The 14,156-nt window shown below is 41.2% G+C and overlaps 1 pseudogene; it reads right to left on the reverse strand.

Moving 5' to 3' along the window:
- Positions 1-11,075: 11,075 nt before the first annotated feature.
- LOC147442383 (pentatricopeptide repeat-containing protein At3g09040, mitochondrial-like) lies at positions 11,076-13,799 on the reverse strand (annotated as a pseudogene).
- Positions 13,800-14,156: the final 357 nt, after the last annotated feature.

Below are 14,156 nucleotides of genomic sequence, written 5' to 3' on the forward strand. Positions count from 1 at the left end.
AGGACCATATGAAATGATAGGGGTTTGTGGCTCGTAGGTTAACGTGCGATCACTGGCCACTTAACAAGCCTTACATGTTTTACACCAATGGTGTACATCTCTGTTCAAACTAGGCCAAAAGTATCCTGCCTGTAGAATCTTCCTACTGGTGATATCTAGAGCAAAATGACCGCCGCAGACGCCGTCATGGAAACTTGAAATTACCTCTGTGATTTCACTAGAGGTTGGCACCCGCTTGAGAATTTGATCTTTGCCCTTACAATACAAGTGGTCGCCTATAAGGCGGTACCTGGTAGCCTCCCTTACCAGCCATTGTTTTTGGCCTTTGGTGTGTCTTGCTGGACATTCTCCTGTATCTAGAAAGCTGATGATATCATGCATAGCATCACTACCTTGGAAAAGGGGTAGATTTAATTTGATTTCTCCTACGGGAACATCTTGTATTCTTTCTTTAGCTAGTGCATCTGCCTCTTGATTTTCTGCTCTGGGGACATGGAAGAGCTTCAGTGCTTCAAACTTCTTCAGAAGGTCCTTAACTTGGCGAAGTTGACCAAGTAAAACCTGATTTTTGCACTCCCAAGTGCCATTTATCTGCCTTATCAAAAGCAAAGCGTCCTCGAACACATTCAAGCGTTGAATTCTTTGTGAAATACATTGTTCCAACCCAAGGATTAGGGCTGCATATTTTGCTTCATTGTTGGAGTGGGAGTGTAATAAATGCCCCATGGAGAATACTCTTTCTTACTGTTCGTTGAAAATGACCATGCCTGCTCTGCAGACTGATCCATTGTTCTCTTGTATGCTCCGTCAAAGAAAAGAGAGTGAGCTCTCTCTAGATTAGGACTTTCTTTTGCTGGTTTTCCTTCCTTTGCTTTCGTGTTGACCTTCATCTTCTTCTCATAATGGCGATGAGTGAGAATTCCCGCTAAACTAGCCCTGGTGGAGTTTCTATGGTTTGTAGTATGCTATTTCGGGTATTTTGCAAGGAACTCCACGTCTCCGGCTGTAGAAAAATAAGCTACGATGGGGGGGTTATTGAGAGTGGGGGGGGTGAAATGAGTTTTTTTTTTCTTTGATTTCCAAAAGTCCGCTATCAGCATCATCTTCCTAATGATGACACCAATGACACCATTAGCCTTCTCCACTAAACCATTTGATTGTGGGTAGTAGGGTGTGCTATGACGATGTAGAATGTGAAGCTCTTCACAGACAACATTGAGTAAACCCTTTTTGAGCCCTATACCATTGTCAGAAACAATATCCAAAGGTGTGCCAAATCTACAACAAATATTAGTGTAGACAATCCTTGCCACACTTTGAGCCTCTAGCCACCTAGTCATGTAATCTACAGCCACTAGAATGTACAGTTTACCATTTTATGTTATGAGAAGAGGGTCCATAGCATCAATGCCCCACTTTTCAAAGGGTCCATTTGCAAGCACGATCTACCTTGGACCATGAACCAATCTTCTATTTCCATTTACCTCACATTTGTGATAGCTTTTACACCAATGTTGGACATCCACATGCAGGCTTGACCAAACATACCCGTCAAGAAAAATCTTCTTCACAGTTAACTCTTGAGCAAAATGACCCCCACATGCTTCCTCATGCAAACCTTTTAGAATGGATGGAATTTCCGATAGTCGGTACTCTTCTGTACACTTGATCCTTCCCTCTTTGATAGAGGGAGCCTTTTCGGCAGAGATAGACACTTGCCTTCTTCATGAGTCTCCTCTTTTGAGTTTTTGTGAAATCTTGTGGAAACTCACCCTCCATAATGTAGCCAATAATGGGATCCAGTGACTTCAATACCTGGTATCTTGGTTGCTTAACATCTGGTGGCACCATGATAACCTGCACGTCTTTCTCAATACATGTAACTGCTTGTTGTGCAAGTAAATTGGCATCTTCATTTTGTTTCCTAGGAATATGCTATAGTTGCACTTTCTTCAAATTGATTAAACAACCTACGGATGACATGAACCTTTGTCCTTAGGCTTTCACTCTTGCATGCCCAAATGCCTAAAATCTGCTTCACAATGAGAAGTGCAGCCCCCTTTACCATGAGGCATTGTATACCTTTGCCAATGCACATCTTTAAACCATGAAGTAGTGCTAGCTGAACCTGGTAGATTGACCTTCTCTTTCATGACCACTCCCCACTTGGGTTGAGAAACACTAGCCCTCCCCCTGCTTTTCCTGTGGCTCATTGAAAAGATCCATCAAAGGACAAGGTAAAAGCATTAGGAATACTTTTTGGTGGTGGCAGTGGGAGGGTCTTTACTTCAGTCACCTTAATCTCCTTCTCATGTACTCTATAAGTGAGAATTCGTGCCAGTTGTGCATGTACACTATCTTCTACCTTGAAAGAGTATTGAAAATCTTGCAACTCCATAATCCACTTTGAGATCCTAGTACTAAGATTCGTTTGAGATGACACCCAAGGAAACAAATTTTCTGCAGTGAGAATTACAAAAGGTTTTGGTAGCAAGTAGGATCTAAACTTTCTCGCCAAAAACATGAGAGAAAGCATCATGAGTTCTGCTTCTGTGTAGCCTCTCTCCAATGCATTCATGACCCTACTATCAAAGTAGATGGGCCGCATCCGGGTGGGGATATTGTTGAAATAAAATTGCACCAATTGTTTCCTTCCCAACACTAGAGCTAACAAAGAATGTGTACTCCCAACAAGAATACCTAAGTGTTGGTAGTTCTGATAGAATGATTTTGATTCTACAAAAATATTCTTCAAGCTCATTAGACCAAACAAATTCGACTTGTTGTGTCAATTTTTGCAAGGGATGGAGTAACTTTGAGGCTAAGTGAATGAAGCGTGACATATACTTCACCTTTTGAATATATGAGATGACCTCCTTAAAACTCTTGGGTGATGGTAACTCAATAAGAGCCTTTACCTTTGAAAGATCCACCTCAATACCTTTATAGGAAACCTTGTGACCAAGCAAGATCACTTCATCCTCACCTATGTGGCATTTGTCAGGGTTGAGTTGACCTCCCATGTCATAGAGTTTCTTCAAACCTTCTTCTACCCTTTGTAGATGTAATGATTTTGAGCTATAAATGCAAAAATCATCAATAAAACCCAGTGGAATTTCCAAAGAATGCTTGAAACACCATATTCATGAAGTGTTGGAAAGTTGAAGAAGAATTTGTCATGCCAAATGGCATGACTTTGAAAGCATAACAACCCCACTGAGTGATGAAGGTTGTCTTCAATTGATCCTCTAATGTGACACCTATTTGAAAGTAACATAGGTAGCCATTGCACACAGTGTACTTCTCATGACCAGCTACCTCATTAAGAATCTCATCTTGAAATGGGAGGGGAAAGTGATCCCTTTTTGTTGCCTTGTTGAGTGGACAATAATCGACCCATACCCTCCACTTTCCATTCTTTTTTGGAGTGACCACAACTGGAGAGACCCACTAAGAATTCTCTACAGGGTAGATGAACTCTGTTGCTCTCGCCTCTTTGAGTAGTGCTTGCTCCTTGATGACTCCTAACCTTTGTAGCTTTTGTGCTTTAGGTTTGGCCTCTGTCTTTAGCTCGATCTTGTGTTGAACCTCATCTACTCCATGCATGTCGATATAGTCTTTAGCAAAAAGCCTAGGAAATTTCCTTAACACATCTTTGAACTCCTCTCTTTCATCCTTTGTAAGGGATGTAGACAACATACCTTCTAGCATTCCTTCATCTTCCACATTTTGGTTCTCTTGAGGACCTACCTCCTCCAAGCCTGGGCAAGAGGTTTCTTGGTTGGTTGGATTAAACCTTACCCCATGAATTCAATGGAAGACTCCTATTCAGTAATGTTGTTGCTACTTTCTTCTTTTGAAGTGTTATCGGTCCACTCTTCTTCCGTCTCACTTTGAGATGATTTTCATGGATCTCCTCTTGGCGTTGCTCCTTCATGTCAAAGAAAACCTTCTTATGATTTTCATTCCTGCAAATTAATTTTCCACTCTCCCAATCCTGCAAAGCTCGCATTTTCATTAGCCATGGTCTTGCTAGGATAAATGGGTAACCATTTCCTTTGGTAGACATAACATAGAAATCCACTGCCTTCTTAATGCCAAAGGCCTCCACAAAAACATTTTTAACAAATGCCTATGCACCTAGCCTTGCTATTGTTTGCCATTTTCACTTTAATTTCAGGTGTCTCATGGATGTGCATGCCTAGTCTTTGCATGAGTCCCTTTGTCATGATGCAAATTTGTGCACCCCCATCCACTAAGCCTTTCATGACTACTCTTCCTTTGATGTAACAATCTAGCATAGGTGTAATATGCTCATTCATTTTAGCATGTGAAATTTTTACAACAGGTACACTCTCTTTTACCTTTCTCCTAGTGCTAATTGCTTTCGTTAAATCTCTCCTAACTTGGGAACATAATGCAAGAAACTGAGGCCATGAGATATCAGGAACCTTACCTCTCATGTCTTCAAACAGGTTGTATGGAGTCATACCATGTCCAAGAGGGAAGTCTTGAAGGTTGATACGCTGTCGAGTCCCCTTGGTTTCCTTGGTCTCCTTTGCCTTCTTTTCTCGTCCATGATCACTTTGTGATGTGACTCCTTCTTTCTCCTTACCTTTTCCACGGCCACGCTTAATGCCATTTTCTTCCATGTCCACCTCATTGGAGTTTGTCACCTCTACCACATGCACATTTGGATCTCGCAAAGGTGGAACTCCTTCCACTCCTCATGGAGCTGGTCTTGCTCCATTTGGCCTTTGCAAAATCCGTGGCTGTTGACTAGTTTCTTCACCTGCATTCATCACTGGGTAATTCAAGTTGGGTGTCCCTAGCTCCCCATGGGTCCAAGGACAATTATACATCCCATGTCCAGACTCTCCGCAATTCCAACATTTCAAGACTCTCCTAGGTCGTGGATCTCACTCTTATGACTTATTTTCTTGTCCCTTTGGACTGTAGCTTGTGCAAGGTGAATTGATGGGCTGCTTAAAGATTCATTTAACTTCTGAATCACTTCCATCGTTACCTCAGGAAGATCCCTAGATATTTATGCTTGTGAATTACCTTTGGGTCTAAGTCCTTCTATTGGAACCTCTCCCCTTAGGCACTTGAGTTTCCTATGCTTCTCAATGGCCCTAGTTTCAGCTGCATCAAAGGTAGCAGGTACACCGGCCTCAACTTTTATCTTAAGATCATGAAAGAGTCTAGCTATGAACCTCTCCTTCTTTATAAATTCTTCAACATCACTAGTGTTAGCAACATTTTTTATCCATAGAGCCCAAAGACATAGAAACTCTTGCTTGTACAAGTAGTAATCATCTAAGTCTTTTTGCTTATGAGAAACTAAGTCTTGCCATAGTTTTTGAGTGTTTTGGGGATCAAAGAAGTATCGCTTGAAACAATTCACAACTTTTGTGTGATCCCCCTTAACTTCCTCAGGCAAAGAGTCAAACCAAGTGCTAACAACTTTTCTAAGGACCACTTCAAACATTTCTACACGTTCTTGATCAATTATTATCCTTTTGATATGACAGGACATCTTGAAATTTGCTAAAAATAATTATGCATCCTCTTTAGGCTCTCCAAAAAAGAGAGGATATCCTGACATTTGGCGTTGGGCCTCCATTGAATCAATTTCAAAGTGATAACACGTTTTTTTCTTTCTTAGAAAATTACACAATAATGTTTTCTAAATTGCAATCTGCTCTACAACAAAATAAAAATATTCACATCAAATGACCTATGATAATCAATAAGAGGCAGGATAATAGGGTTTGGTGACGCGAGAATTTCTCCTACTCTTTGGGCACCAAACATGAACACCATACGTTGTCGAAAATGGATTTTCCTACTAATTGAAATTTTTATTCTAATGTGTGGAGTGGAAGGAAAAATATTATATTCATGGGACACTATCCATGGCTATGCATGACTAAATACTTAAAACAAAACAAAAATATAGATGTTCAAACTAAGGTCGGACTTGATGAGAGGCAAAAAAAAAGGATTTAGTGAAGCGTTTATCTCGGCCAACCTAAGAGGGACCAAAATTCTACGAATTACTTGCTGAAATTGTAATTTTGTCCTTACAATGATATGCACCTTTTGCCTTGCAATAGGAACAAATGGGTCATACAAATCTTTGTGATTCATGCAAGCTACTTGATTACTCTAAACACTGAGTATTCAGAACAACATACACAAGCCGTCCTCAGTAGGGGCACCAAAATTGAGGCAGTACGGGGAGGGCAACAAGAGAGGTGACCTCTTAACACCACTCAACGCTCCCGTACTGCTCAATTGGGGTTGGGGCAACCACAAGCACAACACAACAACAAACCTGCAGCCAAATCCAAACAAGATAGGGGCACCACCTAGTTATTGTATGCAAACTAGGACGCAAGAGAGATTTTGTCACGCCCAAGAAGATGCACCAGAAAACACACACAAGAAACCTCACAACAAGACACACACAACTGGACCAAAGAGAGCTAATGCAAAGGGAAGAGAGAGAGAGGAATGGATTTTTCATAATAGCTTATTTGTGACTTGCAAAAAGGAATGGTTTGTTATTGATGTTATCGTAGAGCTTGTACAAAACTAACTCAATGCTTAGTGAATGCTAAACATTGTCAACACACACACACACACACACACACACTGTCTTAGGGTGTGGGAGACCTCTCGCCACAATACCCTCTTACAATGGACAAAAAATTGGCAATAAAAACACACTAAAACACTTTTTAGAACAAGATCAAATGATAGAAACTCAAAATACACATGTCACCTTGAATTCACCAAGCCGTATTACACAAGTGGAAGGACGAAGATTTGAGCGTTGAATCGCGTCTTTGATGCACCAAACCTCAATTTATTGATGATGGAGGAACATATACAATAGTGGTTTTGAGATTTTTGAACTCACGCTCTCTCACTTGCAATGTGTAACTTGAAAGCTTCTCTCACATCAAAAGTGAAGCTCACAAAGTGATTGCTACGCCTAAGTCTCTCCTCATGCATAGAATGTTGGGATCTTATCTGAGATATTGGAGGTTGTTTTATAAGAAGGAGAAAGGCCTATTTATAGGTTGGATATCCCTCATTAAGATTATTGGAAATCCTAATTTACAAGCTAACAAATCAGAATTATGAAATTTTTTTAATATCAAAACATTGGGGACTTTCTTTGTCTGCTTGAGTCGTGGATGTGGGCTCAAAAGAGAGCATTATTGATGGTAGATAAGGTGAAAGTAGAGTTTTAAGCAAGGGGGAGAGAGAGAGAGAGAGAGAGAGAGAGTTACTATGCACATGTTTTGAAATGAGGTGTCTTTTATGGTTAGGTCAATGTCTATTTTGTGCTATTATGTTAGTGGTTAGTGTTAGTAATCACTAAAAAGTTAATGATATATTTACAATGGGTAAAATGAGGTGGATGGTTGGAGTAAGATGGTCCAATGAAGTGAGTAACTCCTTGTGATGGTGAAGTTTGAAGAAGTTTTAGACTTACTTGTGTAGGTTCTCAAAATGACTATCGATCCTCTTCTTCTTCTTCTCTTCTTTATGCCACTGTCGCCAAGATTCATTATTGCAATGAAAATGGAAATGTGGTTTATGATATCTCTCAATTTGAAGAGGTTAATCATGGTTTACATGCTGAATTTTATGTATATAGAGAAGGGGTAAGATGGAATTGTACTTTGGAAGTAATAGAGAGAGACATAGAGATGGCGTATGTACATAGAGAGCTCATATGAGAGCTATGGAAGTAAAAGGGGACGTTAATGGTGAAGACGGTGAGAGAAACTATGTAAGGTGTAGATTTGAGTGAGGGATTGAGAGTAATGAATGTGTATGTGTGTATGTGTGTGTGTGTAGAAGTGTGGAAAGAGGTGGGAGAAGACTATGGGCTACTTGTGAGAAAAGTGGACAGACTGGGATCCAAGAAAAAAATCATACCTCACCGGTGGTAGCTCCAGAAATTATGAAATTTTTTGAGTTGATTATTCAACTCTTGGTCCAAATTTTGTCTTCAGACCACGACTTCAAATTCAGGGTGGAGATGGATATAAAAAATCCCACCAAAATGCCTATTTGTCTTCACAAAAAAGTCTTCGGTGGCCCCCCTTTTGTTGAATTTTCATATGGCTCCAAAGGTGAGCCCGTCCTTGCATGAGAGCATGACCTAATTGATTCTTAGAGGTTTGAAAATGTGCATGGTTATGGATCATACATAAATATTATATATGGATATGATGAAAAAATATGCTAGTATATATAAATAACTCATGGAATTTAGAATAGTGTGGGCTATATATATAAAAAAGTAAATATATAGAAATGTAGGGAATCAAATGAGGAGGGCCCTCATGTTTTTATAAATGTATATTTATTTACAAGAGGTTAGAAAGAATATCTGTAGAAAGTAGGAATTTAGTGAAAAGCAATGACTGATGGTGAAAGATATTTTTGAGGTTTTTCCTTGGAGTGAATTCACACAAAAAATAAGAGAAGCTTGCATGAAAATATATCTATATGGAATAAAGAGTATGCAAAATGCTAAGAAAAATTGTACTAATGGCGAGTCAATATACAAGCATACATAGAAAAATAATACACACCTACGTAGAAATATTTAAATAAATAGCAAAATAATTATGAAAATTCCTTATATTTAGACTCTATATACAATGAAATATTTACACAAAATTGGCTCAACTAACCCAATGACTAGCTAGGTGAGGGTTTTAAGGAGACGTGGAAAAATTCCCCTAACTCACATACGCCTATATACAATGAAAAGGTAGGGATAGCCATAGTGTTTGCGTGATTTTGGTAAGGTGAAATAGCTCACTATGGCAATTACGGAAAGCCAAAAAATGACTATCAATGAGTAGGCCTAAAACTCTTATTTCATGAGAGTGGTCAGTTTAGTTTGGGCTTGAGGGCGAGATTCTTGGGTTTTAAAGCCTCGTTTGGTTAAACTCATGGGGAAACTGCTATTGAGACATGCAATTAATACCATCAGTTTTAGTGGAGTTTTGTACAAAAAAACTTAACTCTATATATGTAAAGGTTCCTTGAACAAATCGATGCAAGTGTTACTTTTCTATTGTGTCAATATTCTCTCTCGCCTCATCTCATTCTTTCTCTGTACACCCTTCTCATTGCCATGGCTCCTCATAGGCTCCACCCACCACCATAACCGCTCCCAACAAGTGGTATAAGAGCACCGGCACTAATGATTTATGAAATGACGTCCATAGTTGCAGAGCCTAGGGGATCGTTGGTAGGTGCCACAAAAAGACAGAGCTCTCTTTGCACTCATCATCACACCATGGCTCCTTGTCCCTACCATATCCCCTAGCCAATTCTCTTTTATTTGTTCACATGTACTCTCTATGAATTGCCTTAATGACGTAATTCTTCCTCTTTAGATCCCCATATAGTGCAACTCCGCTTCCACGATGGGAAAAATAGCAAAAGGATGCAAGTTAAGCTTAATTGAAGCCTATATGATTATTTAATAGTAATAATAATGGCTTGATAACATGCAAATTAAATGTTAAATGTATGCCAGATTAGGCTTTAAAGGGCCAACACATGCCTTAATGATGCTAAAAAAGAGTATGTTTGAAGTTAGCATGAATGAAAAATTATGCACTAGAACTTTAGTACTCAGAGTGCTCTACATTCTTGTCTTTACATCTTGTCAATTTTAATTACGATGTCGTGCAACTCCATTGCCATGAAGAGAAAAAGAGCAGAGAAATGCAAGCTAAGCTTCTTTGAAGCCTACACATTTAGTGAGCAGTGATCAGAGCTTGTTAACAGGCCAAACTTAATGATTAATGTATACCAAACGCAACTTTAAAGGGCCAATTGATGCCTTAATGATTCCAAAAAAGAGTATGCTTGAAGTAAGCACATATGGAATATTATGATCTAGAACTGCAGTGCTTGAAATGCTCTACCGGCTTGTCTTTACGGCTCGTCAATTGGAGCTACGATGAAGTTATGACAGTTTGAAGTTTAAATCAATTGCATATCTATACTAGATTGGGCAATTGCAGCTGAGGAGACAAAAATGAAATGAATACATCAGACTGAAGTGCTCAATTTTTGAAGCATGTCGGTCTTTTCAAATCTGCAATCGGAGTTCCGGTCGCCAAGATATTAACCGTTAAAGATTCATCGAGGGCCGCCAGTCCAGTCCGCTCGGTCGGAGTGCCATCTGGGAATTTTACAGCCTCAACAAGATTTGTATGCATTTTATGTAGCTTGAGAGGTCTACAGGGATTTACGGCTTGTTAGGTAGAGTCCGGCTTGATGAGATAATACGGCTCGAGCCCGATGTCAGCTATCGACACCGCTGAACTGGGTAATTTTGACATTAACTGAGAAGCTAATATAAGATATAAACAACCGAGTGCGAAGGGAATGCCTTCCGCCAAGTGCAATCACCTATGCGTGCATCTTAGAAGCATGTGGCATTATCGAGATGCTGTTAAAAATTCAGGATGATATTGTTAGTCAAGGACTGCTGAAGAAAGATGTGCTTGGTGATGCTTTAGTCGGTATGTATGCCAAATGGAGTGTATCAAAATTGTCGTGCTTGGCAATGCTTTGGTTGACAAGTGCATGCCAAATGTTGTGTCCAACAAGAGCCAAGGGCCGCTCAAAATTAACCCAAAAGGGTCTCCCAAGGTGTGACCGTCCACATTGAGTCGAGTGACCGTCCGCAATAAGAATGGCCGCCCATAGCAAATAAACAAATAAAAAGAGAGCCTTGATGTGTGGAAAGAAAAAGAAGGGGAGGGAGAAAAAGAGAGAGAGCAACGACAGCGTGGTCGTTGCCCCTCCTCAAAAGCAAGAGATTTTTTTTAATGAGAAAAAGGTAAAAAGGAACTCATGCAAGCTTAGAAAAACAAGAAAAAAAGTGATAAAATCACGGGCCTGCAATGGAGACTAAGAGTAAGAGAGAGAGAGAGAGAGAGAGAGAGAGAGAGAGAGTCTCAATATTGATGATCAAACTATGAGATTGAGCTTGGGGGGCAATAAATAGAATGCCTACATGCAAAAGAGGACTTGGTGGTGCAGAAGAAGCTTTTATAATCATGGATACTTTCCTCTCTTGCTACCTCCATGGTCCACCCCATGTCTATATTGGACTCCAATGAAAAGATTCAATTATCTATAATTATCAAGACATAAGGGAAAATAAATGCTCTCTCTCTCTCTCTCTCTCTCTCTCTCTCTCTCTCTCTCTGCATAAGAAATTTCTGAAAGAGCGCCCACCTTAGTTAGATGCTATTGTGCCTTGGCCTCCACGTTGTGCCCCTCCCTCTCCATCACCCATTTGGCTTTCGCTTTTGCGAAGTTTCTCAGTTAAGTTGTCCCAATCAGTTAAGTAGAAGCCTAAAGGGACATCTTTACAAAACTGAAGATAATTGCTTTTGCCTTGATGATAATGAGGGACAAATTAACCAGCCATCGCCTTCATTTGCGTACGTGACAACAAGCCGCGTGGCTTGCATGGCAGGCAGCCTGAGTTCAAATCAAGCTCAAGGGAAGAAAACACTCTTATGACAATAACGGGTTCTCTTGCTGCAGCGCACTTGGCATACATGTCCAATAAAGCAGTACCAACCATAACATCATTTCCAAGCACCCCCTGTCTCACAATCTGGTCATGAATTTTTCTCCCCCTTGTCAGCTGCATCCATGCTGCTACAGCCTTTTAGGATGCAAGCAGCCGTGACCGCATCTGGAGAGAAGCCCTCCCTTTGCATCTGCTCAAAACACTTCAGCGCCTGCTCATCTTCACCAAGCTCAACACATCTTGCAATTACTGTGTACGTTCCAAGACACTACATTTCGAATGGGGAGTTCCTCAAGCACTTGCCGTGATTTTGTTAGAGCATTGCACCTTGCATACATATCCAACAAAGCATTTCCAAGCATCAAATTGCTCACCAAAAGGTGTTGTTTGACTATCTCATTATGAATTTCTTCTCCTTTGGCAAGTGCTCTTATGCTCCCGCATGCCGTCAGACTGCAGATGAAGGTCACTGCATTGGGAGAAAAGCCCTCCCGCTGCATCTCTTCAGAACATGTCAGAGCTTGCTCGCCTTCACCATGTTCGGCGTATCCTGCAACTAGTGCAGTCCAAAATTAACATTCGGATAGGAAGCTTTTCGAGCACCTGATGTGCTTTTGTGAGTGCACCACATTTAGCATACATATCCACCAAAGCAGTGCCCAGCACAAGATCGCTTTTAAGCAAACCTTGTTTGCCAATCTTGTCATGAACGCTTTCACCCTTTTCAAGCGCTGTTATGCTACCTATTGCCTTCAAGATGCCAGCATAAGTCACAGCATTAGGAGAAATCCCCTTCTTACGCATTTGTTCAAAACAATTCAATGCTTGTTCACCTTCAACCTGGTGAGCATATCTTGTTATTAATGCATTCCAAGAGATAACACTAGAAATAAGAAGCTCCTTGAGCACTTTTCGCGCTTTCGGAAGAGCTCCGCACTTAATATAAAAATCCACCAAGGAATTTCCAAGCACGATGCTATCTTTAACAAGCCCTTGTTTGGCAATTTTCTCATGGATTTCCTCTCCCCTACCAATAGATTTGAGGTTGCCACATACTTTGAAAATGGAGGCAAATGTCACTGCATTTGGAGAGAGGCCCTCGCGCTGCATTTCTTTATGACATTCTATTGCTTTCTCATCTTCACCATGTTCAACATGTCCTGCAATGAGTGCATTCCAAAAGACAACATTTCAAACAGGAAGCTCATTAGGAACAGAACGTGCTTTCGCAAGAGCACCACACTTGGCATGCATATCTACCAAGGCATTTCCTAGTACAGAATCGGTTTTCAGCCAACCCTGCTTGGCAATCTCCTCGTGTATCACCTTTCCTTCATCAATCCCAAGCTGCCAGAGGCTCTCAATAGGCAACCATAGGTCACTTGACTTGGGAGGAAGCTCTCACTTCTCATTTCTTCAAAATAGTTGAAGACTTGGGCACCATCACCATGTTCGACATATCCTGCAATGAGTAGAGTCCAAGAGATGACATCCCAAACTCGAAGCTCCTTGGCATACATACCCACCAAAGCATTGCCGCCAAGCTTAATATTGGTTTTTAACATCCCCTGTTGAGCAATCGCATCGTGGATTTCTTCCCTCTTGTCAATTGCTTTAGCATTGCCGCAAGCCTTGAAGGCGTAATCGAAGGTTACTGCATTGGGAGGTAGTCCTTCACACTGCATACGGTCGTAAAACAAGATAGCGTCTTGGTCCTGTCCATTCTTTACAAATCCAGCAACGAGAGCAGTCCAAGTAAAGGGGTCTCTGCTACTATGCATATCAAACAGGTCTCTGGATTTTCCAAGTGCACTACGTTGCCGCGTACATGCAGACTAAGGCATCAGAGCAAGCAGCGAGCAGTCCATTATGATCGTGTAGGAGCATGCAGGTGTGGAGATACTTGTTGCGAACACATGCTCTGAGTGAAGCAAGCAGTGGAGCGCTCTCATCCATAGCAATGAATTCCATAGCTGGAGAGGAGATGAGCCTGCAAGGTGGATTATGCCAGGCATCAATCCACAAGGAGGTTTTACGTACAGAGTAGGGAAGCTACAGAATACCCCTGATGTGCTCTGTTCTCTCTACCTCAAATCTGAGGAGGATGCAGCAGGTCCAATGGCGAGGGAGGAATCATTCTTTTTTGTGGTTCTGCTGCTGCAAAGTTCTGGCATCCTTCACCCATGAGCTGATTTTAAGAGAGCTTCAGAGAGAAGGCTTGCAGAAGGAGAAGACACAGCTCAGCTCTCTGAGAGGAACTACGTGAGAGAGAGAGAGAGAGAGAGAGAGAGAGAGAGAAGGTTGTTGAGAGTTGGCTCCATAGGCATCTCGAGGGGCGAGCCTGAGGTGTTGCGATGGAGAACGAGCTAGTCGAGTGTGGAAAGCGATGTCCTCTCTCTCTCTCTCTCTCTCTCTCTCTCACACACACACACACACACACATAGTATTGATATGCATCTAGTCTCGTAAGCTTCCTGTGTTCGATGACCCCTAACGGGATGGTACTTGTCATCTCGCCAGCGCGACAGGGAACTCGAGCCCCAACTTCGAGAAC

This window comes from Adiantum capillus-veneris, chromosome 14 (genome assembly GCF_014529385.1).
Source record: "Adiantum capillus-veneris isolate H3 chromosome 14, ASM1452938v2, whole genome shotgun sequence".
Lineage (NCBI taxonomy): Eukaryota > Viridiplantae > Streptophyta > Polypodiopsida > Polypodiales > Pteridaceae > Adiantum > Adiantum capillus-veneris.